Source organism: Dendrobates tinctorius, unplaced genomic scaffold (assembly GCF_039654945.1).
Source record: "Dendrobates tinctorius isolate UK_male_01 unplaced genomic scaffold, ASM3965494v1 ptg000060l, whole genome shotgun sequence".
NCBI lineage: Eukaryota > Metazoa > Chordata > Amphibia > Anura > Dendrobatidae > Dendrobates > Dendrobates tinctorius.
Genome location: NW_027361728.1, coordinates 65,050,245 through 65,075,440, shown reverse-complemented (window position 1 = coordinate 65,075,440; position 25,196 = coordinate 65,050,245). Strand labels below are relative to the sequence as shown.

Genomic DNA, 25,196 nt, shown 5'->3' with positions numbered 1-25,196 from the left:
GGCTATCGCTCTCGTAGAGTGAGCTGTTACACCCAGTGGGGGAGTCTGATCTAAAGATGAATAAGCCAGTGCAATACCCATACATAACCATCGTGCAATCGTTGACTTTGAAGCTTTCTTACCCCTGTTTGTCCCCTGAAAGGAGACAAAAAAGGCTGAAGACTGTCGCCATGATTTTGAGGCTTCTATATATTGAAGCAGGCAACGTCTGACATCTAGACAATTGAAGGCTTTTTCTCCCTGGGATTTGAGGTTTTGACAAAACGAGGATAAAATTATCTCCTGCTCCCTGTGGAACTTGGAATTTACCTTCGGTAGGAAGGCCGGATCAGTTTTTATGATCACTCTATCATCCAAAAAGGTGGTATATAGTGGATTGAGGCCGGTTTCACATTAGCGCATTTTCAGCGCGCGCACGGCCGGGGGTAGCTCCGCCCCCGAGCCGGCTCTCTGCCCGGCGTGCCCGCCCCTTCCTTGTAGCGCCGCCTCCTAGCGGACAGCAGCGCCTGCGATCGGCGCACCCTATCTTTAGCATAGGGTGCGCCGATCGTGCGCAGGCCGTGCGCTAGTTGCGCTTTGACCTGCGCACTTTTGACGGTGCGCCGTGCGCGCCAAAATCAAACTTTTCGGATTTTGGCGCGCACGGCGCACCGTCAAAAGTGCGCAGCGCAGGTCAAAGCGCAACTAGCGCACGGCCTGCGCACGATCGGCGCACCCTATGCTAAAGATAGGGTGCGCCGATCGCAGGCGCCGCTGTCCGCTAGGAGGCGGCGCTACAAGGAAGGGGCGGGCACGCCGGGCAGAGAGCCGGCTCGGGGGCGGAGCTACCCCCGGCCGTGCGCGCGCTGAAAATGCGCTAATGTGAAACCAGCCTTACAGATATTGCCTGCAGCTCGCAGATACGACGAGCTGAGGTTAGGGCCACCAGGCGTACGGTTTTTAGCGTTAGCGCCTTTATTGAGATGGAAGCAATAGGTTCAAATGGAGACGCTGTGAGTGCCCTTAATACTAAATTTAGATCCCAGGGAGCTACCTGAGATGGTAATTTTGTGGGCCTGGATGTAAAGGAGGCCCGAATGAATCTATAGATCCATGGGTGATCAGCCAGTTTTTGATCAAACAACGCCCCCAGGGCCGATACCTGCACCTTTAAGGTGCTTGTGGACAGTCCTTTTTCCAGTCCTTTCTGGAGGAACTCCAGGACCTCTTTTATTGGTATTTTTTGGGCTGTCCCAGTCCATTGTCGGCCTGTGAACTGTAAGAATTTTTCCCAAATTTTTTGGTATTTACATGAAGTTACCTCCTTTCTGCTAGCGAGCAGGGTGGTTACTAATGGGACTGAGAACCCTTTTGCAAGAAGGAGTCCCCTCTCAAGTTCCACGCAGTGAGGTGCAGCTCGTAAACCCGGGGATGTTCTACTGGGCCCTGGCATAGCAGATTCGGGGTATCTGGGAAGAACCATGGGTCCGAGATAGACATGCGTCTGAGCCATGTGAACCATGCCCTCTTCGGCCAGAAGGGCGCAACCAGGATTATTCGAGCTTTGTCCTGTCGGATCTTTTTCAAGTCTACTGGAATCAATGGAAACGGGGGGAACGCATAGGCCACAAAAAATTTCCACTGGTGTAGTAGCGAATCCACCCCCTCTGGTCGTTCTCTTGGATTTAGGGAGTAGAACCTGTTCACTTTTCGATTTTCCATGGTAGCAAATAGGTCTACCTCTGGTGTGCCCCAGGCAGCGCAGATTTCCCCAAATATTTTTTGATTTAGGGACCATTCTCCCTGGTGTAGTACATGCCGGCTAAAATAATCGGCCGGATAATTGTCTGCCCCCTTTAAATGTGTACCCGATAAGGATAGAAGATTGTTTTCCGCCCGTGCAAATAATTCCCTTGCTTCTGCCATAAGGGTTGCCGACCTTGTGCCCCCTTGTATGTTTATGTATGCTATGACCGTGGACCGTGTTGTTGTCGGATAATATGGTGACATGTCTCCCTTGCACTTCTCGCTTTACTAGGGCAAGGGCTCTCCTTACAGCCGCCAGTTCTTTTAGATTTGAGGATGCATCCCTCATTCTGGGTTCCCACTGGCCCTGTAGGGTTCGTTTCTCCATGTGTGCCCCCCAGCCACGCGGACTTGCGTCCGTGGTCAGTACCACCGATTTTTGAGTAGTCCAAGGCACTGATTTGTTTAAGTTTTCGGTGCTCAGCCACCATTTTAATGACTCCTGCACTTGAGGTAAGAGAATGATCTCCCGGTTTAAATTGGAGGGACCCCTCTCCTGCTCGGATAGGATATGCCACTGTAGTTCTCTCATATGGGCTTGTTCCCACCGGACCGCTGGAATTGTTGCTGTTAACGTGCCCAGGAGTGACATTGCCTCTCTTACCGATATGGCTCGACCGGATTGTATCCGTTGTATTTTTTGTTGGATAGCCCCTATTTTCCTTTCTGGAAGAATGCATTGCTGTTTTAATGAGTCCAATTGAATTCCAAGGAATTCGTGTGACTGAACTGGAGTTAATCTGGATTTTTTTAGATTGATCATCCAGCCTAACCTGGTCAATATTTCCAGGACCTTTGTAACTGCATTTTTGCAATGACGAGGAAATCGTCTAGATAGGGTACCAATAGGATATTTTCCCTTCTTATAAAGGACGCTACTTCCCCGATGATTTTTGTAAATATACGAGGGGCTAAAGATACCCCGAAGGGTAGGCACTGGTACTGGAGATGAGTGGGGACTTGAGCAATCTCTACTACCAATCTTAGATATTGTTGGTGTTCTCCCCATATTGGCACATGGTAATAGGCGTCGGTAAGATCTATTACTGCCATGTAGCAACCCGGGTCGAGTAGCTTTACTGCTGATCCCAAGGTCTCCATTTTTAATTTCTCTGTCCTGATGTATTGGTTCAGGGCTTTGAGATTGAATATGGTTCTTAGTGATCCATCTGGTTTTGGCGTGAGGAACAGAGTGCTGTAAAACCCTTTCCCTTCTTGATGATACGGTACTTTTATTAGTACTTCTTTTTGTATGAGGAGTTGAGTCTCCTTTTCTAGCGTGGCCTGATTCTTTTTGGCTACCAGGGTCACTTTTACTCTTTGAGGTTGAAGGCTTAGAAAACTAAGTCGTAGGCCCCCGGCTAACTGGTCGGTTACCCACTTTGAGGCGGGCAATGCTACCCATTGATGAACAAAGAACCGAAGCCTTCCCCCAACCGCCCTGGCGTCATTGCTTAGTATCGGGTCTCGGGGTGGTTTTACTAAAGAGGAATCCTTTCTCTTTTCCCCTCCAGGGTCTGCCCCGCGTGGCTCTATAGTCTGGCCGCCCTCGGCTCCCTCTATTCCCTGCTCCACAAAAGGATGAGCGAGCTTCAGTCCACCGACGCCTAGGTAAGGGGGGTGGAAACCGTTTTTTCTTATCTGACGCTTTTTCCAAAATTTCGTCCAATGCTTTCCCAAACAGGTATTGACCCTCACAAGGGACGGCGCAGAGTTTAACCTTTGACTGGAAGCCTGCCGACCATTTTATTAACCATAGTGCTCTGCGGCCTGAATTTGAAAGGGCGCATGCACGGGCGGCACCTCGGACGGAATCTACTGCGGCGTCAGCCAGGAATCCCGCTGCCATCTGCAAGGAAGGTATTGCCTCCAGCAGTGTCTCCCTTGGGCATTTATTCTTAATTTGGTCACTTAATTCATCTAACCACTTGACCATAGCACGTGCTGTACAAATGGCGGCCACCCCTGGCTTAAACGACCAAGCCGATTTTAGAAAAGCGTCTGCTTTCTTGTCAAGGGGATCTTTTAAGGCGCCCATGTCCTCAAATGGCAGTGCTATTCCTCTGGATGTACTAGAAAATGGCGGCATCTAGTCTGGGAGCTTTTTCCCATTTATCGCATACCTCCTCATCAAACGGGTATTTACGTTTGAGCGCCTGCGGTATGGACATTTTTTTGTTGGTTTTTTTCCATTCCCTCTTGATTAAATTTAACAGGTTATCATGAAAGGGAAAAACTCTTCGTTTTTTCCCCCTCAAAATTACTAAACATAGCATGTTGAATTGATTTTGGCTCTTTTGGTGTTTCCAGTCCCATTGTTGACCTTACAAGTTTTAGTAATTTCCCAATGTCCTCAGATAGGAAATATGGACGACCCTTTTCCTCGTCCAAGGAATCCAGGTCCGAGTCTGAGGGCCCTATCTCTCCTTGCTCTTCCTCAGACTCTATGTCGGTAGTTATTTCTGTGGGAGGCAGAGGAGGAGGAGGTGGGGGCGGGGGTGAAGCGGGTGTTACATCGGAGCTAAGTGTAGTCTACTCCTTCAATTAATCTTTGACTGTCGACTTTACTTTATCCCAGATCATAGTTTTAATGCTCTGAAAGTAGGGATGGTGACTCTTCAGCCACTGTTTTTTTAATGCATGAGCGACAGAGTCGCTTCTCATAAGTTTTAGCCAGGGCCTTTTTGCATAATGCACACTCCTTGTTCTTTTGTTTTGATGTGGCCTTTCCCTAAGGAAGACATACATAGGGCAGTTGTTAATATAATGTGTTGCCTTACCAAGGCACTCACCCGGCCTTCTGGGTATCCCGGTGGCCTGTGGCTCTTCCTCCTGCACGCGCATCTCGCCTTCAGGATCCATCTGCGCCCCGCTGCTGATTTGGCTCTGCTATTCCGGAGCCTGTATGCAGCCTCTCAGGGTAGCACCTGCCTTGCTTCCTTTTTTATGGAGGAGCGGTGCGCGCTTCTGGGACCGCTCCCTCCCGGAAGTGCCCAGTACACCGCTCCCCCGGCGTGTGACTTCACTTCCGGTGCAACCCTGGAAGCCGTCGCCACTCAGTCGGCGCCTGCATCGTGGTGGCCACGCCTCCCCCGACCCAGCCTCCCACTAGAGCGACCGCTGGGAAGTCTCACGAGGAGTACATCGTTCACAGCGCCCACTGAGCTGGGCCGACAGGCGCACACCACCTCGCCCCGCTGCCATCCTCTCCCCGAGGACCTCAGCCTCCTGACCGGCTGACATCAGAGGGGAATCCCTCCGGAGGTACGGACTCTGCCCCCCGGCATCCGCCTGCAGGAAACAGGAAACCAAACTGAGGAGAGAGGTGCCGCCCCCTTCTTATGTCTCTCCTACAGGTTTCCTGTTTCCTGGGGGCGGATACCATCTCTCATGTCTGTGGTGCTGTCATGGGGAAGGGAAAAATGTATTGTAATGTCACGTGTGATTGGATACACCGCCTCCAGCAGGGCGAATTTCTATAACACCCGTGAACCTGGATACACCGCCTCCAGCAGGGCGAATTTAAACAGAGTTAAGGGAAACACCGGGGAAACCGTTACAATGGAGGGCCCTGCAATAGGGAACGGGGACGTGGAGACCTCCTGCACTCCCCTGAGTCAGTGTCCCTACACTCCTGACGATCCCTAGGCAGGTTCCGCACCTGGCGACGAGCTGGATACCTCAAATCCCTAGCTCGCCCTGCACCTATCCATTTCTAGTGAACTGGACAGTGCAGAAACTAATCCCACCACTGCACTAATACACACACAAGGAAAGTCACAAACAGGGAAAAATACCACTTAGCTTTGCTCTGTTGCTATTGCTCCCAGCAACAGAGTACAACACCAAAGATCAGCTTCACCCCTGAAGCTAGACACCTGAATTCAGCTTCCGCCTGAAGCTATTACACCAGAGCTCCCCTGAGCTGCCAGGAACTCATCTCTGTAGTTCCTTCCTTCACCAGACTTGGTTGGAAATGAGCAATATCACCAACAGTGAGTGAGACCACCTGCAACTCCTTTATAGGTAGGAGCCAGGGAATCACACCTGCTTCATTATCACGTGCAATAACACTAGTGGCCACCGGGGGCAACTAAACTAAAGTAACCAGAGTGCAATGACCCTAACGGCCACCGGGGGCAAAACTAGAACTAAAACAACCACAGTGTAATGACCCCAATGGCCACCGGGGGCAAAACTAACTTTCAGCAAACAGCATAAAGGAAAAAAAAAAAAGGTTACTTGTGCAAAATCTGTCATAATCCAACCTGGATCGTGACATGTATGCTGCGAATATAGCAAACATCAAAAGAACAAGTATTAAAATAGAGAATCTCTAGCATTCATCTTACACACTTATATGGCGCCCCATGGGGCTCACAATCTAAATTCCTGTTATCTTTGGAGTGTGGGAGGAAACCAGAGGTGGAAACTCACGCAAACACAGGGAGAAAGTACATATTCCTTGTAGGTGTTGTCCTTGGTGGGATTAGAACTCAGAACCCCAGCGAAGCAAGGCATCAATGCTAACCACTGAGCCACCATGGTGCCCTAGTATGCAGGGCCCAATGCACATTTCACAGTCACCGCTTCATCTGGAGTACAGTATGGTACCATTGCTTACAATGTTATATTTACTTAATATGCGTAGGTTTTCAGGGCTTTTTGCATATATTTTGCTTACTCTATGTGGAATTTAAACCACTTAAACAATAAAAAAAATTGTGGTTTTTTTCTTGATCTACAGCTAGATATTCTATTTTGTTTGGAATGAGTGTCAGAACACACAGTTGTCTACTTTGCTTTTCCATCAGCCACAGATTCAGTGACCGTCAAACCATGTCCACAAAGGTTCTGCTTAAATGGCAAGAAAGGATAGCCTGGGTCTCTCATGGTGCTTTCAAATTGCGCTTTTCAGGCATGTAAGCCTACTGGAGGTAGACACCCAGATGTAGTAGACAGCCTGCAGTAGTCGTATATGTTCAAAAATGATGCCTGTCACAGTGCACGTTCACTCTGTCAGCACCATTATAATCTATGGCCCCATCGCCACATACACACGAATCCCATTTTATGGAGGTTCGGGCGCAAGCCCCGACAGGACCAACAAATGTGGACAAAAGCGCAATGTGAAAGCACCCTTACACAGCCACACAAGGAAAACATGGGCCCGTCAGTCATTGCCCACCCTGTATTCCTTTGTTTTGGGATTTTCTAATCTCAGTGCATGGTCTGAGAGAGGTTCACCATATCCCACAGAGGCGCAGACCGAGGCACAGGAACCACAGAGGCGCAGACTGAGGCGCAGGAGCAACAGAGGCGCAGACCGAGACGCAGGAGCCACAGAGGCGCAGACCGAGGCACAGGAGCCACAGAGGCGCAGACCGAGGCGCAGGAGCCACAGAGGAACAGACCGAGGCGCAGGAGCCACAGAGGAGCAGACCGAGGCGCAGGAGCCACAGAGGAGCAGACCGAGGCGCAGGAGCCACAGAGGAGCAGACCGAGGCGCAGGAGCCACAGAGGAGCAGACCGAGGCGCAGGAGCCACAGAGGAGCAGACCGAGGCGCAGGAGCCAAAGAGGAGCAGACCGAGGTGCAGGAGCCACAGAGGTGCAAACCGAGGCGCAGGAGCCACAGAGGCGCAGACCGAGGCGCAGACCGAGGCGCAGGAGCCACAGAGGCGCAGACCAAGGTGGAAGACTCACAGAAGAGCAGACCAAGGCGCAGGACCCACAGAGGCACAGACAGGGGCACAGACAGAGGTGGAGGACTCACAGAGGCACAGACAGAGGTACAGTCAGAGGCGCAGATCTCAGAGGCACAGGACTCACAGAGGCACAGATCACAGAGGCACAGGACTCACAGAGGTGCACCATTTTAATTTTACCTTGTAGGCCCTACTTCATAGGCAAACAAAGCTTGTTTAATTTAGAGCTAAAATCTATTTCCACAAAGAAACCTTCAAGGTGACATGGTGAACACTCCCAGATTATTGTCAGCGAGTGCGCGAGACAACAGACATGTGCTCAGTCAAGTTTTATACTTTTTGGTTTTACACTTTGTATCGTAATTAAGCCATATTGGTTGTCACTTTTGAATTGGCTTTATGGTGGGTAATGCTGAATTACCAGTATTGAAGATTCTGAAGTGACCAATATGGCTTCTTTCTCATGTCCACGACAAGACTGAAAAATCGCAATACTTTCGGAAGTAAAAAAAAAAAAAATGGATTTTTGTGATAACTCACCGTAAAATCCTTTTCTCCGAGACGCTCATTGGGGGACAAGGTACTGTGGGTGTATGCTACTGCCGCCTGGAGGCTGACACTAAGTGAAAAAAAGAGGTTAGCTCCTCCTCCGCCGTATACACCCTCGCCCCGATTGCGGGTGGAAACCAGTTTGGTGCAAAAGCAGTAGGAGATCAAACAAAAATCAGACAACATCAACCTTAATGCAGGTAACAACATGTCTAGAAAATAACCACCCCAATTTCATACAGAAAGCATATTAAACAGAAGCCAATTTGGCTAACAGGGTGGGTGCTGTGTCCCCCAATGAGCGTCTCGGAGAAAAGGATTTTACGGTGAGTTATCACAAAAATCCATGTTTCTCCTTTGTCTCATTGGGGGACACAGGTACTGTGGGACGTCCTAAAGCAGTCCCTGGGTGGGAAGTTGACTCACCGATCCAAGCTACATGCACCTCTTGTCTAAAGGTGCGCCACTGCTGCTTGGAGAATCCTTCTACCCAGGGTCGCATCCGCCGAAGCCTGAGTATGGACATTGTAATGTTTAGTAAACGTGTGCATGCTGGACCAGGTTGCTGCCTTACAAACCTGTTCCGCCGAAGCCTGGTGTCGAAGCGCCCAAGAGGCACCCACTGCCTGAGTAGAGTGTGCTCTGATCCCTGCTGGAATCGGTGCGCCTCTGACGCGGTAGGACTCCTGAATAACCAAACGAATCCATCTGGCTATGGTCGATTTTGAGGCAGCGAGTCCCTTCCTGTGACCCTCAGGGAGCACGAACAGCGCGTCTGACTGACAAAAGGGTGCCGTCCGCGACACGTACCTCCTGAGAGCTCTCACCAGGTCCAACGTATGAAGAGCCTTTTCCACACGGTGCACCAGGGCTGGACAGAAAGAGGGCAAGACGATATCCTCATTAATATGAAACGAGGAAACGACCTTTGGTAAAAAAAGGAGGAGCTGGTCTAAGAACCACCTTGTCTTTGTAAAAGGTCAGGAACGGGGCTCGGCAAGATAACGCTGCCAGCTCCGAGACCCTCCTGATTGATGTTATGGCTACCAGAAACACCACCTTCCAGGAAAGGTATGACAAAGAGACATCCTGTAGCGGCTCAAATGGAGCTTCCTGCAGAACACTTAGGACCAGGTTAAGGTCCCAAGCATCCATCTTATAGGGAGGTACCAAGTGGGAGACCCCCTGGATGAAAGTCTTTACCTGCAAGTTGGTAGCAATCCTGCGCTGAAAGAGGACGGATAAAGCCAATATCTGTCTCCTGAGAGAACTGGGAGCCAAGCCTGAGTCTAAGCCTGACTGGAGAAAAGCCAAGATATTAGGGATGGAGAATCTCCGTGGCGAACAACCGTTGCCCCGACACCATGCAAAGAAAACCTTCCAGGTGTGGTGGTAAACTCGTGCCGAGGTAGGCTTTTGGGCGCTAACCATCGTAGCAACCACCTTGCGCCCGAACCCCGCCTGCGTCAGAATCCAGGATTCAACGGCCAAGCCGTCAAACACAGGGCCCCTGAGTTCGGGTGGCAGATCGGACCTTGAGACAGTAGATCTGGGCGCTCTGGCAGTCGCCATGGCATGTCGACGAGCAGCTACACTAGATCTGCGTACCATGCCCGACGAGGCCAGTCTGGGGCCAGCAGAATCACTTAATGACCCTCGGAAGTAGAGGCAGCGGGGGAAATATGTATGGGAGGCGAAACTAATTCCATGGGATAACCAGCGCATCCATGGCGATTGCCTGCGGGTCCTGGGACCGCGCAACGAACATGGACACCTTGGTGTTCACCCTGGACACCATCAGATCCACATCCGATGTTCCCCACCGTTGGCAAATCTGCTGAAAAACCTCTGGGTGAAGTTACCATTCTCCGGACGCAAGCCCCTGCCGGCTGAGAAAGTCTGCCGCCCAGTTTTCTACCCCCGGGATGTGGACCGCCGATATCAGCGAGCGGTTCCTCTTGGCCCAGCGAAGCATGTGCCCTACTTCGCGCATGGTTGCCCTGCTGCGGGTGCCCCCCTGGTGATTTATGTAAGCCACTGCCATGGCGTTGTCCGACTGAATCCGGATGGGGCGGCCTGCTAGAAGGTGATGGAATCGATGCAGAGTCAGCCGGATTGCCTGTATCTCCAACAGGTTGATCGGGAGGCGAGCCTCCTGCGGAGACCACCGTCCCTGGGTCGTGTGGTTGCGAAAAACCACTCCCCAGCCGATAAGGCTGGCGTCTGTTGTGACCACCAGCCACTGATCTGGGGGAACGGATTGTCCACCACTCTAGTGACTGTCTGACCTGAGAGGACAACCGGCACCGATGATCGAGCGTGAATGAATTCTTGTCCCAGGCTGACAAAAGGGCGTGCTGCAGGGGACGAAGATGAAACTGGGCGAACGGGATCGCTTCCATCGCTGCCACCATTTTCCCCAGAATCCTCATGCCGAAACGGATGGTGTGAGGGACTGGTTGGCGCAGTACCCGCACCCCCTGCCGGAGGGCTAGGGCCTTGTCTCGAGGGAGAATTACCAACCCTCGGCAAGTGTCGAAGGTCATCCCTAAAAAGGAAATTCTCTGAGCAGGAACAAGGGATGGCTTCTTTACATTGACCAACCACCCTAAGCGGGCAAGAGTATCTAGCGTGATGCTGACACTTTCCACGCATGCCCGCCTTGAAGGGCTCTTGACCAAGAGGTCGTCTAAGAAGGGGAATACTACTATGCCTCGGGAGTGCAGAATGGCCATGGGGACTGCCATGACCTTTGTGAACACTCTGGGGGCAGTGGCTAGCCCAAAGGGCAGCGCTGCAAACTGAAAATGTAGACTGTTGATGACGAAGCGTAGAAACCTTTGATGTGGAGGGAAAATGGGGATATGTAGATAGGCATCCTAGATATCGATAGAGGCCAAGTACTCTCCCTGCCCCATTGCCGCTATGACTGAACGGAGAGATTCCATCCGGAAATGTCTGATCCTGATAAATCTGTTCAGGAACTTTAGATCCATAACGGGCCTGACAGTCCCGTCCTTTTTGGGGACTGCAAACAGGTTGGAATAGAAGCCCTGCGCCTTCTCGTTCTCCGGTACTGGAATAATAGCTCCGTTGTGACTGAGCGAATCGATGGCTTCTAGTAGAGCCCTTGCCCGGGTATCCACTTTGGGAAGATGGGAAAGAAAAAAAACATCTTGGTGGGTACCTGAGAAATTCTATCTTGTACCCTGTGGACACCAGCTCTCTCACCCATGTGTCGTGTGCAAAACTGAGCCAGGCGTGGTGAAACCAGAGTAGGCGGCCGCCTACCCTGCTGGTGCCGCCTGACAAATGCCCCGAGTCATTTGGCTGAAGATCTTTGGGACCTGGATCCTCTTGACCTAGACTGGTTAGCACGCATCCTCCCCAATGGGTTGGCTCTATATGAGACCTGTCAGTCCCTATTGTGATTGGGACGCCCTGATGCGGCGGAATTAGCCGCTGTCATCCACCAGGGGTTGCGAAAGGCCCGAAAACGTGCCTGCAACTGGTGACGAAACGGCGGTTTTGGCCTTTTGCTGAGGAAGGAAGCCGCTCTTGCCTCCTGTGGAGTCGGAGATGAGCTGATTTAACCTCTCTCCGAACAGACGGCCACACTGGTAAGGTAGCGCTGTCAAGGACTTTTTTGAGGCTGAATCGGCCCGCCATGTCCTTAACCATAGTGCTCTCCTAATGAAGATCGCATTTGCAGCTGCAAGTGCCGTGCAGTTGGCCACATGTAAAGATGCATTCATTAATCAAGTAGTCCCCAGCCATGGCTATCTGATTTGGGATTTCTGATACTTCAGCTGGTAGGTCTAGGTCCTGCAAGGCTCTATTCAAAGTCTCTGACCAAGAAATCATGGCCTTGGCTACCCACGTTGCTGCGAACGAGGGAGAGAGCGCCAATCCTGATGCCTCAAACACTGAGCGATCTAAGTTCTCTATGAGACGGTCAGTGGGATCCTTAATAGAAGAACCACTAGGCACAGATAGTAGAGTTTTTGTAGCCAAGCGCGACACCGATGGCTCCACCGTTGGGGATTCCGTCCACTTTTTACGGAGATCCGGGGGGAAAAGGGTACTTCGCCTCGAGTGCCCTTTGACCCGAGAACCGCCTGTCCAACCATTCTCTGTGTCTTTGCACTATGTCCTCAAATTCAGGGTGAGTGCAAAATACTCTATGGGGACACTTGACACGCTTAAATGACACTCTGTGGCCCGCAGCCAGAGTGGAATCATCATCCATCCCCAGAGTCTGGTTGATGGCTTCTATGAGACTGTCAACCGTTTCCTGATCACTTGGCTTATCTAGGTCAAGGGGTATATCTGAGTCGTAGTCCGAGCCTTGCTCGCTATCGACTGCTGGCGACGGGGAGCGGGAAGCAGAGCTCACGGATGCCGAGGCACCGGATGGACCGAGAGCCGCCGTGTGAGCTCGCTTCCCATGCGCCTGCCTGGAGTGAGAGCGGCCCCTGCAGGCCGGAGGCTCCTGTGAGGTAGAGGACCCCTCTAAGACAGGAGAGCTACTGTCCCTGCCCCTATCTGGGGCCCGAAGGGAATCGATTGCTCTCGTGACGCCATAGACTGTGACAGTGATAACGCCCATTCCGGGGGACCTGTTACACTGGGCTCGGTCGCAGGGGAGGGCTCCTGGGCGCATTCGGACTCGCAGGCTTCGCATATCCGTTTGGTCTGCGCCTGCGGAAAAGCCGACTGACAGGAGATGCATGCAGCGTATAAGAACGTATGTGTCTTAGATTTTCCTGACATGTTGTACCTGTCAAGTTTCCGTGCTGACAAAAAAAACGCCGGGGGAGGGCGCTCCTTGTTCCTGATAGTGTGGTCTCTCCGTGGGGTTGGGGGGCAGAACTTACCCCAGTCCTGTGTCCCCTGTGTCCTCAGCGTGCGAGGCATTGCTTTAATCTGCGCGCCAGTACTGCAGGCTGGCCCCCGGAAGAAAAAGAAGGATCCTGGGAGCGGTCTTTTCTTTGCGGCCTAGTTCCGGCCTAAAGCCGGGGCCTAGACTTCCTCCGGTGTCCACCCAGGCCACGGGGGGCGGGGCCACCGTGACGCAATGCTTAGCATTGGTGGGGCAGCGGGGGCCGCACGGACTACGCTTGTGTCTCTGTGCAGCCTAGGGCTTCAATACCCTGGGGTGGACAGGGCTAAGTCCGGCATCATGTCCCACGGTGCGGGAGAGGATACGTGGAGGGACACTCACACGTGCTCGCCCGTTGTTGGTTTTGGGAGATCGGACCCCTTCCATAGGGTCCGTCGCCTGTATCTCATTTCCGTGGTCTGACAATATCCCACGTGGCAGAGAGGATACGTGGAGGAACATTCGCACGTGCTCACCCGTTGCTGGTTTGGGGAGATCGGACCCTTTCATAAGATCCGTCGCCCCTATCTCATCTTCATTGTGAAAAAATGGAACATCCGGAAAATAAATAAATAAATAAATCAGTCTTGAGACAGACCGACGTGTGCCTCCAACAGACACTAAGCAAAAAACTGGTTTCCGCCCGCAATCGGGGCGAGGGTGTATACGGCGGAGGAGGAGCTAACCTCTTTTTATCACTTAGTGTCAGCCTCCAGGCGGCAGTAGCATACACCCACAGTACCTGTGTCCCCCAATGAGACGAAGGAGAAAATCGTGAAAGGCACTCAATCTTCAGGGTAATATAAACTGAGCCAGCTGACCACCTAAATTGTAAGGGAAAAACCATGAAAAATGATTTGGAGGTAAAGAAGAATTGTCATATTGAATTACCAACCTGAATCCCTTTGGGGACTGTAAACATCTGCACTCTCCCCGGAGGCGAGCATGCATGTCTATGGAGAGGTTTGGTGAGATCTAAAGTATATGCCAATGTATCTGCCCAGCTTCTATGTTCTATGACCGGCTTCATTTTGGGGTAGACATTCTTTTTACACATCAAAGAGTATTTTGAACCTAACTGTAGAGATCATAAAAGATGCCACAATACAAATCCAACATGGCAGAAAAAGAGAGCAAAGCTAGCCAGGAATTTAAGTGAAGTATGTGACACTGTTTGTGCTGCCCGATCTGTGGGCAGAATGATGCATCAGTTTGTTGGAGAAGATTCAGTATGAAAACAATAGGGTTTGGGGTTTCTCTATTGTGGTTGTTCTTCTGTACTCTGGTCCCGCTACCACTTAATAGCAGAGGAACTTTTAGAGGAGTAGCACCCATGGTGGAGTAGAGGTGAAGCTGGGGAAGGTACCAGCAGCGGGTAGAAGACAAATGGCACTTCTGGGAACTATAGTTTCTCAGATAGCAATAGGAGTAAAACAGTATAAAGGAAAAAAAGTTTTTATACCATATCAGCCAGTTAAAAAAGATTGATCGCTCTCAAAGGGAAACAAAACAATTCTCACCTAGAGTATGATTTCCCCTACATTGACCAGAAGCACTTCACATTCATATTAAATGGCGCAGGTTTCTGCTAGCAGTGCAGGAATTAAACTGTTGAGCTTAGAGTCTCTGAAGCTTTCCTGCTTGGATGATTTCAGCTGTTCAGTATTGGCCACTCCCCTTTCCTATATAGACACCGGTCTCTTGCAATCTAGATTGCCAGTGTTAAGTCTTGTACTACCTGGTGATGATTCGGTGTTGGTAAAAGCGTTTTGAAGAATTGTTCTGTGACTGTTGATTGACTGTGTGCATAGTCCCTATCCTCTATTATTTTGTTTACCTTCCTTATTTCTCCGGTGTTTCCCTCTGTCTGTGAGTGCATATTTTGTACAATTGGTATTTTCAATTATCCCTGTACATCCTTCATCGTTTATCTGGTTCGTGTATTTATATACACTATTCCTTCCCACTTCCCTGGGTGGGGACAGATAAGTTCTGAATCAGGAGATCAGCAAGGTATGTGGCCCCAGCATATTCACCATCAGAAGTAATCTGAGAAGGGATATTTAGGGCGCCCGTAGCGTTAGGAGCAGGTAAGGAGCCCCTGGAGCCGGGTTATCAGACAACACAACCATGACAATCTTGTAGTTATGATAGCTTTTAATGGCTAACAAAAATAAAATGAGTGATATTACACAGAGAGCTTTCCATACTGCTTAGGTCTCCTCATCAGGCATGCCATCACAAAATATGTGAAATAAAACATATATGTTTGTTTATATACACTATGGGAACGACACATCAAGACCGATGGGTCTTGATGAGGAGGCGTGCTGGAGTCAAGACGCTCCAGATTCATGAAGATGAGCACACCTCTTCATGAATTGGTAGTGTCAGATGAGAAACGTACTGGAGTAATATTTGTGGCGTAGCCAACATTGCTGCTTGTGATCAACTTTTCAAGTGGCAGTCGCCACTTCCCCATTTTACTCAAGAATCACTCACTTTGTCGAGGCAGGACGAAAATTGGGCCCTATATGTGCATCTTCATATATTTGGTTTTACCATGCCTGATGGACACCCAAGTAGTCTGTAAAGCTGGCTTTGTAACAATCACTCATTATATATGTATGAAGTTCTTCCACCACATGGTAGGACAGGCAAGAACGCCCAGTTTGCTTTTAGGTGAAAGAAGGGAGAAGGGGCAGAAGTAGGAGGGGGAGGGGTAAACCACACAAATAATGAGCTTTGTAGTTTATATTGTGGGCTTACACAAGCTAGGAGGGCACTGTGATTTTAGCAAAAAAGGCTAATTGTGTCATGACCTCTTTCATGGTCTGTTTTGCCTTACTAAACCGATATTTGTTATTATTTGTCATTTGTTTTATTATTCTAGACATGCAGACACAAAAAATACACAATCATGATTGCACCTACATGGGTTTAGTGGGAAAACAAACTGCATCAAAAGCGGCTTGTGTAATTCCAGGATCAAACATATTTATTTCTAAGGTAGTAACCAAAAATAAAAAAAAATATAAAGAACTTGGTACAGCCAAGGCCAAGATGGCAAATGCGATCCAATGATCCCGCTACAGAGAGAGAACTCCATAAGGAGTGTGGAGGCCCCAAATCAGCAATCCGCGCTCATAGATCTCCCCATACGTAGGGTACAGCCTTTACCTTGTGATATTTTCTATTGATACCCAGAACTTGTGCTGCCAGGTACAATACGACATCTGGCTCCTGCAGTTGTGTCATTGGCTTATTTACTGCTCATTAGCTTCTCAGTTAATTGGTGTAAATCCATCCTTAGAAAATCCAACATGCTAAATCCCCTTATCAGTGGGATCTGAGCACCGTTCTCTTTTAGTCCAATAACACAGGCTGGATTTAGCGTAAAAAATCTCTGGTGTCAAAAATTGCTCAGCGCAGGGAATGGTCAATTTCCATCAGAAAAATCATCAAGGAAAATGGTCATCTTCTCAGCATCATTATTCCCAAGTGACACCTCTCTATCACTGGCCAGAATGTAGAAACCAATGACGGGAAGGAAATTACATTTGTTATCTAGTTACTAAGATACCTATCAAGGAGTGGGATACACTGAGCAGCTAACGTATAGTCACTTCTTGAGGTTGATGTGTTAGGAGCCGTTATCTTGGTGAGAAATATAAGGATTTGAGCGACTCTGACAAGTGCCATGTTGTGTTAACTAGATGACTGGGTCAGAGAATCTCCAAAACGGAGGATCTTTTGTAGTTTCCTCTATGCAGTGGTTAGAAACTAGCAAAACCAATACAATGAAGGACAACCAGTGACCTGGTAAAAGGTTAATACGCTCCCCCGACACACTGATGTGCATGCAGGAGGATGGCTAGACCATCTGGTCCTCTCCCACAGAACACCTACTTTTACACTAATTGCTGACAAGGTCACCAAAGCCCCCATCACACACAGCGATCTCGCTAGCGAGATCGCTGCTGAGTCACAAGTTTTGTGACGCAACAGCGATCTCACCAGCGAGATCGCTGTGTGTGACACCTATCAGCGACCAGCCCCCCTGCCGGGTATCGCTGATCGTTGTAGAAAGCCCTGGACATTTTTTTGATCGTTGGTCTCCCGCTGGCCAGCACGCATCACTGCGTTTGGCAGGCGGGAGACCAGCGATCAGGAGGTGGTAACCAAGGTAAACAGCGGGTTTCTAAGCGCCGCACGGAGCTTAGAAACCCTCTGTTTACCTTGGTTACCAGCTCCCTACACCAGCGCGCTGGTATCTAACGTACACAGCGAAGGTGCGCTCGTCGTCGCTGGTGCTGATCGCTGCTGAGATCTGCCTGTTTGGCAGCTCACCAGCGATCATGTAGCAACACACCAGCGATCCTGGCAATTTCATATCGTTGTCAGGATCTCTGGTGAGTCGCTATGTGTGACGGGGCCCTAATAGTTATGATAGAAATGTCCGATCACACAGGGCATCAAACCTTGCTGCAGACTGACCCGTCTACCATGGAAGTGTGGCGCCCCAGAGGCTTAGTCGCCACAGAGGTACTGCACCTCCTCCTGAGGTGTGGTGCCCCACCATCCAGGTAAGTTGGAGGCTCCTGACCACGCTCCAACACCTGCGTCCCACACAACACGGTTGTTCAGTAAAGCCACATTGCTCCCTGCTTGGAGTGTAGCAGAGCACCTTTGGTGGCTCCCTGCTTGGAACACAAAACGTGCTGGGAGGCGGGTGGAGTTAGAATACATAAAAGAGCGGGAAGGTTTAGGATTTGGGGTCAGTCAGTCGGTGAGTGGAGAGGAGTGAGGAGAGAAGATCCCTGAGAGAGGGATGGAGGAAGGAGGTGCTGCAGCAGATCTCAGTGACCTGGGTCTGCTGGCACGGGAAAGGAAAGAAGGAGAAAGACATTGAACTGAAACCTGATCTTCCATAAGAAGGAAAGACTAGTACGGAACGTAGGAGTAAAAGGGAACAGAGGACGTGGGTTAGAGGAAGAACCATGCCTAGAAGTTCTAAGCGCAAAGCCGGGACCCGGTCCCCGAGGTCGTATGGATACTAATGGTCCTACAGCAGACACCGGTGGAGTATTGGACTGTAAATGCACTACTCCCATCTAAGACTTGGGGGCACAACAGCAACATTGATAGTGAGCCGGGACTCAGGAGTAAGGAGTCGCCGAAGCAGGCTACAGCTGTCTGCCGTACAAGTAGAGTTCTTGGGAACATCTGTCAGGAGGCACTCCAGTGTAACTCAGTACTAGGAGTACTTCACACTTAAAGGCGCTATAAGAGGAGACATTCAGAAAGGCACATGTTGGTGGAGTGTTGGAAGGGAGCATTCCATCTGGCCTGGAGGTTGATTGAGTCCCTGACCCGGAAGACACAGCACGGAGGCTGGCACCTGTATGTGTACTATAGACTGTGAGTAAAGCTTTGGAACTACAAGCCCTGGTGTCCTCCAGTGATTCCTGCGCCAACACACCCAGCACCGCTACATCTGGGTACCAGTTTCTACACCGCTTGTGCCTCTCCTCTACCCCTACATCTACACTGCCCTGGGGCTACAGCTCCACCTGTGGGGAGCTTCACCATCTTGGCTGCATCACACCACCAGCCCCAGAGGATCTGCACGCAGCGTCGGCTCAACATCCTACTTGCCGAACACCACAGGTGGCGTCACAAACTATTCCATTAACTACACCATTCCAAACTTCCCCTGTTATACTAAATATTCTATGCATATTTTATGGTGATAGAGGGCATTGTTGTGAATGCATACTTGAAATATGTAATGATATAATTATTTCTCTTTCTGTATACTGCATGACTTCTTCACCTGCCCACTTTTGTTCTATTTGTGGTTTTTAATTGTTTTTATTGTACACTTGGACCTTCCTGGCTATTGTATGTCAAATAAAAGCCTTTTTTCACATGAACATTCTGCTGTTGTGTGCATGTTATCCTGTGTCTCTTTTCGCCTTTTTTTTCATTTAATCTCCCTGGCACAGTGTTGCACCCAGCTCCTGCATTTATGTTATATTGTTCGTGGTGCCCACCTACACATATACATATTGTCCGCCCCTGTTAATTGGGCGCCCAGGGCCACGGACCGGGTCACCGCTGCTGTGACACATCCCGCCGGCCCGGTACTGAGTACCCCACGGCCCTGGGAGGGCGACCCAGTAGCATCTACGATGGGCATCAAACGGGACCATAGACCAATGGGAGAAGATGCTGTGGTCGGAGAAATCAGTTTGTCTATACCATCACTTCTATGACCCCTTCATGACAATATGTCCTTCAGCACTTGGAAAATTATTTGGGAATGGTTGAAGGAACAAGATAAGGCTTGACTAAGGGCCCCGTCACACATAGCGACTCACCAGCGATCCCGACAATATCACCTTGTCAGGATCGCTGGTGAGTCGCTACATGATCGCTGGTGAGCTGTCAAACAGATAGCTTCACCAGCGTCAGCACCAGCGACGCAGAGCGAGCGGCGTCGCTGTGTACTTTAGTTACCAGCGCGCTGATGCAGGGAGCTGGTAACTAAGGTACACATCGTGTTTCTAAGGGGCGCGCAGCACTTAGAAACCCGATGTGTATCTTGGTTACCAACTCCCTGCATCAGCGCGCTGGTAACTAAGGTACACAGAGGGTTTCTAGGTGCAGTGCGCCCCCTTAGAAACCCGATGTGTACCTTAGGCTCCAATTCTGCAAGTTAAAAGCATGCAGCGTGTTCATGACATTTCAGAAATCGTATTCAATTTGCTGGTATCGTAAAACACTGCGGTTTTTCATGGAAAAAAAATGTGGGGACACAACGACATCACAGACATGGCACAAAACTAAAGTAATTTCAAATGGCAACTTTCTGGCTTTAAGAAACACTAAAAGAAATCAAGAACAAAAAATGTGGTAGTCAGTAATGGTTACTTTTTTAAACCAAGCATAGGGGGAAAAATAATGGAATCACTCAATTCTGAGGGAAAAATTATGGAACCATGAAAAACAAACCAACAAAAAACACTCCAACACATCACTAGTATTTTGTTGCACCACCTCTGGCTTTTATAACAGCTTGCAGTCTCTGAGGCATGGACTTTATGAGTGTCAAACAGTACTCTTCATCAATCTGGCTGCAACTTTCTCTGATTTCTGTTGCCAGATCAGCTTTGCAGGTTGGAGCCTTGTCATGGACCATTTTCTTCAACTTCCATCAAAGATTTTCAATTGGATTGAGATCTGGATTATTTGCAGGCCATGACATTGACCTTATGTGTCTTTTTTCAAGGAATGTTTGCACAATTTTTGCTCTATGGCAGGATGCATTATCATCTTGAAAAATGATTTCATCATCCTCAAAAATCCTTTCAATTGATAGGATAAGAAGTGTCCAAAATATCAACATAAACTTGTGCATTTATTGAAGATGTAATGCCAGCCATCTCCCCAGTGCCTTTACCTGACATGCAGCCTCATATCATCAAGGACTATGGAAATTTGCATGTTCTCTTCAGGCAGTCATCTTTATAAATCTCATTGGAATGGCACCAAACAAAAGTTCCAGGTTCATCACCTTGTCCAATGCAGATTCGCGATTCATCACTGAATATGACTTTCACCCAGTCATCCACAGTCCATGATTGCTTTTCCTTAGCCCATTGTAACTTTGTTTTTTTCTGTTTAGGTGTTAATGATGGCTTTTGTTTAGCTTTTCTGTATGTAAATCCCATTTCCTTTAGGCAGTTTCTTACAGTTCGGTCACAGAGGTTGACTCCAGTTTCCTCCCATTCATTCCTCATTTGTTTTGTTGTGCATTTCCTGTTTTGGAGACATATTGCTTTAAGTTTCCGGTCTTGACGCTTTGATGCCTTTCTTGGTCTATCAGTTTCTTTGCCTTTAAGAACCTTCCCATGTTGTTTGTATTTGGTCCAGATTTTAGACACAGCTGACTGTGAACAACCAACACCTTTTGCAACATTGCGTGATGATTTACCTTCTTTTAAGAGTTTGATAATCCTCTCCTTTGTTTCAATTGACATCTCTCGTGTTGGATCCATGAATCATGTCAATCCACTTGGTGCAACAGCTCTCCAAGATGTGCTCACTCCTTTTTAGATGCAGACTAATAAGCAGATCTAATTTGATGCAGGTGTTAGTTTTGGGAATGAATGTTTACAGGGTGATTCCATATTTTTTACCTCAAAATTGAGGGATTCCATAATTTTTCCCCTATGCTTGGTTTAAAAAAGTAACCATTACTGACTACCACATTTTTTGTTCTTGATTTCTTTTAGTGTTTCTTAAAGCCAGAAAGTTGTCATTTGAAGTGACTTTAGTTTTGTGCCATGTCTATGATCTGCTTTTTTTCTACAAAATTAAACAACTGAATGAACATCCTCCAAGGCCGGTGATTCCATAATTTTTGCCAGAGGTTGTAAAAACGGAATCTCTGCCAAGCTCCGTCTCCAGATGAGAGGGCAGACGTCTCCTGCTCCGTCTCCAGGTGAGAGGGCGGACGTCTCCTGCTCCGTCTCCAGGTGAGAGGGCGGACGTCTCCTGCTCCGTCTCCAGGTGAGAGGGCGGACGTCTCCTGCTCCGTCTCCAGGTGAGAGGGCGGACGTCTCCTGCTCCGTCTCCAGGTGAGAGGGCGGACGTCTCCTGCTCCGTCTCCAGGTGAGAGGGCGGACGTCTCCTGCTCCGTCTCCAGGTGAGAGGGCGGACGTCTCCTGCTCCGTCTCCAGGTGAGAGGGCGGACGTCTCCTGCTCCGTCTCCAGGTGAGAGGGCGGACGTCTCCTGCTTCTTGTGGCTTCTGGATTACGTTAATGATTGCACATTCATATCTGAAGCACGTGCCAACATCTCACGCCTGGACGTCATGTTCCTTGTATATGTCGATAAGTACTGTGGATTCTGATGACATTTTTGCCGTAATTGATGAACAATGTATGGGGCGGGCTGGAAGTCTTGTGGGATCCAGTGTGAGAACCCCGCAGTGACAGCTGCGCTCACAATCAGACCTGCTTCACTTCCCATAAAGCTTTTGTTCCTCCCTGCTAACAACACTTGCTGGGAATCTCCCTCTTCTAACGTTTGCTCTCCTCCCAATCCCTTTTTAACTAGTGCATTTTATTATACAGCAAGGAGCAGGGAAGCCATCAAAGCCAGTGGCGGCCACATATGTTATTACGATCTGCACAACCCAAACCTGAACTGTGAATGAGGTCAGAACTTTGCTGTGGCATTAAAGCCTAAGCTTGAGCCTGAGATTAGCGCTGAAGGCCAGATCACTGTGAATAAAACATAAAGGCTTCTTAATTGGAAGCCCCGACCCTAGGAGCCGAGCTTTAATAATGCATTACAGTACAGTGCACCCTTGTCTGCACACAGGGCTCCGGGAATCTGATCCCGTCCTTTGTAGAACACACGGTACAGTGTTTAGGGAGTTACAATAGTGACCGTTCCTCCACAGTTGGCCGTATATCCACGTCTATAGTAATATGGTGGGGAGGACAGAATGTAACATCGGGAAAGTAGTCAGTAAATCATACAGCATGCTTAGGGTGGGCTACAACTGGCCAAAGACCCTGCTATGTCACAGCGCAATGTAGGGTCATGGTGCAACCTACGATGCGCTAAGGCCAAAAAATCTAACTTACAGTCTACATTGATGTAATAACATAGTTACATAGGTCGAAAAAGGCGGAGGTCCATCAAGTCTGACCTTAGACCCATGTTCGCCAAACCCGCCACTATCGATGGGTTCAGATGACAGTCTTATATGTGTGGGAGCCCCCGACTGATGATTGTTGGGGGAGATAAGGATCCAGTACGGGCCCTGGGTTGGGACCCCCCCCTGCTGTCTCTGTCTGGATGGGATCCATACAGTATACACCGACACGGTCACCCCAGAGGATCATTACTATCAGTCCTCGGCTATAATAAATTGGCCACAGACGGCTCCTGCTGATTTCTCCATTACCGCAGTCAGTCGGGGTCAGGGGATAATAATCAGCGTCACGGACATATGGCACAGATCATCTTCATAAGGAACAAAGGACCAGGCGGTCAGAAATTCCCCAAGGCAGATGTCAGGGACCACAGACCGGGCATCAGGGACCCGAAGTCTATGGCAGATCCAGGGCTGTCATGTCCTAATGGGGTCCCGGTCTGTGATCCTTGGAAACAAGAGAAAAGTCTCAAAGTTGTAGAGATTTAGAAGGGATGAAACACATGGAGCGATCAGCCCCATCATCCGATTGTGCCGTCCCCTCTAGCTCCCTAATAATGGGGCAGGGAAGATTTACAGTAAACAGATGTGATCACCCAAAGCAAAGCTGACACGTGGCGCAGAGAACAGCTCATCACACAGAGAAACAGAAGGACTACAACTCCCAGCACATGAGAACAGCTCATCACACAGAGAAACAGAAGGACTACAACTCCCAGCATGACCGCAGTCAGTGCACATTAGAACAACTCACAGATAAACAGAACGACTACAACTACAAGCATGGCCGCTGTCAGTGCACGTGACAACAGCTCAAAACATAGAGAAACTGTGGGACTACAACTCCCAGCATGGCCGCTGTCAGTGCACGTGAAAATCGCTCATCTCTTAGGGTATATGCACACATTGCAGATTCGTCTGTGGATTTTTCCACGCAGAAGCCGCAGGTCAAAATGCCTGCAGATTTCGCCTGCGGATTCCTAGAATGGAAGAGGTGTAAAAATGCTGCGGAATCTGCACAAAGAAGTGACATGCTGTGGAAAATAAACTGCTGCGTTTCCACGCGGAATTTTCCGCAGCATGTGCACAGCGGATTTGATTTTCCATAGGATAACATGGTACTGTACATCCCTTGGAAAACTGCTGCGGATCCGCAACGTGTGCACATACCCTTAGAGGAACAGTGGGACTACAACTCCCAGCATGGCAGCTGTCAGTGCAGGTGACAACAGCCAATCACATAGGAAACAGTGGAACTACAACTCCCAGCATGGCAGCTGTCAGTGCACGTGACAACAGCCCATCACATAACAGTGGAACTACAACTCCCAGCATGGCAGCTGTCAGTGCACGTGACAACAGCCCATCACATAACAGTGGAACTACAACTCCCAGCATGGCAGCTGTCAGTGCACGTGACAACAGCCCATCACATAAGAAACAGTGGAACTACAACTCCCAGCATGGCAGCTGTCAGTGCACGTGACAACAGCCCATCACATAACAGTGGAACTACAACTCCCTGCATGGCAGCTGTCAGTGCACGTGACAACAGCCCATCACATAAGAAACAGTGGAACTACAACTCCCAGCATGGCAGCTGTCAGTGCATGTGACAACAGCCCATCACATAACAGTGGAACTACAACTCCCAGCATGGCAGCTGTCAGTGCACGTGACAACAGCTCATCACATAGGAAACAGTGGAACTACAACTCCCAGCATGGCAGCTGTCAGTGCACGTGACAACAGCCCATCACATAAGAAACAGTGGAACTACAACTCCCAGCATGGCAGCTGTCAGAGCACCTGAGAAACAACTGATCCCATAAAGCTGCAGAGTGACTACAACTCCCAGCATAGCGACTATCAGTGCACTTGAGAGGAGCTCATCACATAGAGAAACAATGGGACGACAACTCCCAGCATGGCCGCTGTCAGGGCACCTCGAGAGTTGTAGAGTCCTATGAACAGGTGGAGGGTCACATATTACCGGCTGAGCCCCACAATAGGACTCGGTCACACAGGCCGGATTCCGGTGCAGCACTCACCTCACACGTGTAAGGAGCGGCTCCGGTCAGGACAGAGGAGTCACATCCCCGGTGACCGCTCTCAGCCGCTGCCGCCACCAGCTCTCAGCCAGTTCAAACTGCGAGCGGAGAAGGTGGACGGGAAATCCCGGAGCTGGGACCTGAGGACTGGAGCCGCCCCGCACCTGCACCGCTCCTCCCCAGCACCAGCCGGGACTGCCCACCTCCCCAGCACTGACCTCATCACCGGCATCCTGTGTCACTGTATGTGACCGATGTGGAATAGCTTATGTCACTAATATTATATATGTTATGTCATATGTCACTAACATGATATACACCTTATATCATATATTATATGTCTCATATGGTATGTCAGTAATATTATATATAACTTATATCATATGTCACTAATAGAGATGAGCGACTTTTCCTTTTTTCTGGTCGAGTCGGGTTTCATGAAACACGACTTTCGCAAAAGTTGGGTGGAACGAAATCGTCCGATTATCG

General features: G+C 49.5%; 1 protein-coding gene across 1 annotated transcript in view; it reads right to left on the bottom strand.

The window, feature by feature from the left end:
* PLCH1 (phospholipase C eta 1) overlaps positions 1 to 24,857 on the bottom strand; it is a 370,702-nt gene extending 345,845 nt beyond the window's left edge. The window contains exon 1 of the mRNA XM_073579023.1: positions 24,708 to 24,857. The gene's annotated coding sequence lies outside the window, so the exon portion shown is untranslated. The remainder of the gene's footprint in view (positions 1 to 24,707) is intronic.
* Positions 24,858 to 25,196: the final 339 nt, after the last annotated feature.